Raw genomic sequence first — 4,019 nt, 5'->3', positions numbered from 1 at the left:
CAGACGTGGCAGCGCACGGTGATGACGTCAGCTCCGCGACTGCTGCCCGCCCCAGCTGCAGCGAGCCCCGGAACTGCACTCGCAACAGGAGGAATGGACCTCCAGCCTCCGGTATGCGCTTGCGCAGTCATCCCACCTTCCCAGCGCGAGCTGGCGGGTGTATTTCCTACTCTGGCTTCGGCCGCCTAGTTGTTCTTATCTCACGTTGTACAACGACTAGCTCTGTACGAGTTGTTGTCCCATTCAAATAAGGACTGGGAGACGTCATCTAAGCTCCCATCACTATCCTATTTAATATTTCAGGGGTCTCAGTAACTCTTCAGCAGCCAACCTCGTGCTTACTGTAAAGGACTAGATTATGCTAGGATTAAAAAGTGAATACCACAGAAGCTCCGAGTCTAGAGGAAAGGACCAGATAGCGGGAAAACACAATAATTTGGGTTTATTACAATAAATGCAACGTTATTATATTCAAGGTCCAGATATAGTAAAATGAACTATCTCTAGTAATGAACTTGGAGATGGTGGTGGAGTGAGTGCCAAACAAAGCTTCGTAGAGAACTTGGGGTTTAAGCCAAGACTCCATGAATGAGTAGGCAGTTTTGCAGGAGAATGGAGAGGAAGTGGCAGATAAAGAGGTAAGAAAGACTCAATGATACAGGTTGGGTTTAGCATGCATCAGGCCTTAGGCTCAATCCTGATGAGCCAATAGTTTGGTATTAGAAGAGTAAGAGTATTAAAAGGAGCATTTATGTAAGACTTACCACTCCACAAACATAATCTTTTAAGAGAAAGCCTTTGCCTGCCGCAGTGGCACAAGCCTGTAATCCCAGCTACTTGGAGGATCGCAAGTTCTAGGTCAGATTCGACAATTTAGTGAGACCCTGTCTCAAAAAATAAAAAGGGCTGGAGATGTACCTGAGCGGTAAAGCATCCCTGTGTTCAATTCTCAGCACTGGGTGGGGTGGGGATCTCCTTATATTGATCATATAATTACTTAACTTTTATTGAAGGTTGTTGCTGTGTCAGACACTAGACAAGTAACTTTACAGGTTTCATTTAAATCTCATAGGGCTGGGCTGGGGATGTAGTTAAACAGTACAATGCTTGCCTAGCATCTGTGAAGCCGTGGGTTGAATTTTCAGTAGGGAGGAGGTGAGAGAGAGAAGTCTCACAAAGCTTTGATAGATGCTACCATGGTTTCCATTTCAGAGGAAAAGAAGTACTCTGTTAAAAATAACCCAGCTAGACAGAGCCAGAATGACTGCCAATCAAAACCACTAAAGATAGTAATATTCCCCAATATTTATAGTATCCTAATGTATCACAGAGCCTTCATTCATGAATATATAAAACCCAACATAGATTATTACATACTTTCATTATATTCACTTCTTGCCATAAGGAATTTTGTACATTTGCTGTTAACTGCTTCCTAACTTGCTACATTGAAACTCCTTTGATCTTTTCTGTTGGTTCACCAGCATCCTTCCTTCATTCAGCAATTAGTTATTTAGTGCCTACTGTGTACCAGACACTGTTAGTGATCAAGACAGGTACATCCCTGCCCTCCTGTGGCTTATATTCTAATGAGGAAAATATTTAATATATAAAACAATTAGAAATTATAGGTATTATGAAAGAGACAAACAAGGGGCTGAGGTAAATAATAAGAGAGTACTATTTGGGGGCATGTCTTTTTGAGGCAAAGATATTCAGTAGAAACTGAATGCAGTAATGCAACAATGGAAGAGAAAAGCTGTCTAGCCCAGAGCGGTGGTACGCATTTGTAATCCCAGTGTCTCAGGAGGAGGAAGCAGAAAGATCACAAGTTTGAGGCCAGCCGGGGCAACTTAGTAAGAATCTGCCTCAGAATTTAAAAAAAAAAAAAATTTAAAGACTGAGAATGTAGTGAGTGGTACGATCTCTATACCCCCTACCCCCCCACACACACACACACGAAAAGGAAAAGCAGTCCAAATAGAAATAGAAACAAAATTTATGCAGAGATCTGAGCACTTTTGTAAAGCAACCTACTGTATGACTGAATCATGATAATCAAAGGCGATGTAACATGAAATGAATTTGAAGACTCAGGCAAGTACTTTTAAACAACAATATTTGAGCCTGACCTTGTAGTACATGTTGCTGAAAGCTTGCTCCTTGTCCCCAATGCCAATCCAATAGCGAGGACACAGTTTTGTGAAAAAGGAAAAAGAAGATTTATTACTTTGCTAGCAAAGGAGAAATGCAGGGGATTCCTATCCCAACAGCTGTGATTCTGCCATAGTATGAAAGGGGGCTTTTATAGAGGTGATTCAGAGAAAATGAGATTAGGGAGGAGAGATAAGCAAGAAGTTTAAGGAAAAGAAGATCAGGGAGCAGAAGTTTTAGGGAAAAGAAGATTGGGGGGAAAGAAAAAAACATGTAAGTTTCACAGCCACAAGGGATATATATAGTCAAAGCATCAAGTGAACCCCTATTACATACATACTTGCAATCCCAGCTACTGGGGAGGGTGAGACAGGAGAATTACAAGTTTGAGGCCAGCCTCCACAACTTAGTGAGACCCTAACTCAAGAAAAAAAATAAATAAACTACAGTATTTGCTTTTGGGGAGAAGGGGGCACTGGGAATTGAACCCAGGGGCACTATTCCACTGAGCTACATCCCCACGTTTGACGCCAGCTTGGGCAACTTAGTGAGAACCCATCTCAAAAAATGTCTGAGCATGTAGCTCAGTGGTAGAGCATCCATGGGCTCAATCTCCAGTACTCACCCCGACCCGACCAAAAAATAAAGGTAAACTATCTTCAGGGAAGCATTTGTTTTCTCTAATAGTTCTAAATTCCAGGGCACAAATTTGATTTTGGTACTTCCATGTAGTTCTGCAAAGCCTAAGGTTATTTATACAAGGATAAAGAACTGTATGATCACTAATACATGCCTACATAACCTATATCTGGATATGTTAAGTATAATATCCAGTTTTATATTGTCACCTGTCAAAAAATAAAGATCTAATTGGCTTTCATTAGTGAGCTATGAATCTGGCAGCATCTCATCTGTGAAAACAGTTGTTCTGGTGGCATCTTATCTATGAAAATAGTAGTTCTGGTGGCATCTCATCTATGAAAATAGTTGTTCTGGTGGCATCTCATCTATGAAAATAGTTGTTCCAAGATCTGAGCAGAGGTGGTTAGCTAAACAGGCAGAAAAGGGATGAAGAAATAAAGAATGAAAAGCAGGATGAAAGTTAACTTTCCTTAGAGGGTTAAAACAGGAACTTCTTTATTATGCTGGCCCGCTAGACTGAGCTCTTTCTGATTGGTTGCTGTGAATCTCCTGTTTTGTTTTTTAAAGGAGACCATTTAAAGACCAGTTTGATTACTAGTATCTAGGTCAAGTGACTTCATTCTGATTTGGTCTGGTCGGTGCACACTGCAGGAGCTCAGTCCAAATAATGGCTTCTTGTGAATTTTATTTAACACCACTTATTTTTTTTTTCTATGCCTAAGTCACCCCACCTGTTACAAATTCCTATTACAAAGGGACCTGTGATAAACTATTTGCAATATTTGGAGATCTTGTTTTGTTTTTGCAGTTTGGGGACTAGAACCCAGGATCATTCTGCCTCTGAGCTACCTTCCCAGCCATTTATTATTTTTTTATTTTGAAACAGGATCTTGCTAAATTGCTGAGGCTGGCCTCAAACTTTGGATTCTCCTGCATCAGCCTCCCTGGTCACTGGGATTGCAGCCATGCAAACTGTTCTATGCACATTCACATGCTCAACAAATCTAGGCTATTTAATAAGAAGCAGTTTGATATGTGGAAAGATCAAGCCTAGGCTCAACGACAAGACTTGGTTGTGCCACTGACTGCGAAGCTGTAGGAGCAAAGTACTCTCTGATCTTCAGTTTTCTGGCTGTAAAGAATATTTGTAATATGCTGTAGAATGGAAGGAATTGACGTTGTTGGAGGTGCTTGCCCGCCGGCGTGCGGGCGCCTGGTTTCCA

Source organism: Marmota flaviventris, chromosome 8 (genome assembly GCF_047511675.1).
Source record: "Marmota flaviventris isolate mMarFla1 chromosome 8, mMarFla1.hap1, whole genome shotgun sequence".
Lineage (NCBI taxonomy): Eukaryota > Metazoa > Chordata > Mammalia > Rodentia > Sciuridae > Marmota > Marmota flaviventris.
Note: the sequence above shows the minus strand (reverse complement) of the source record.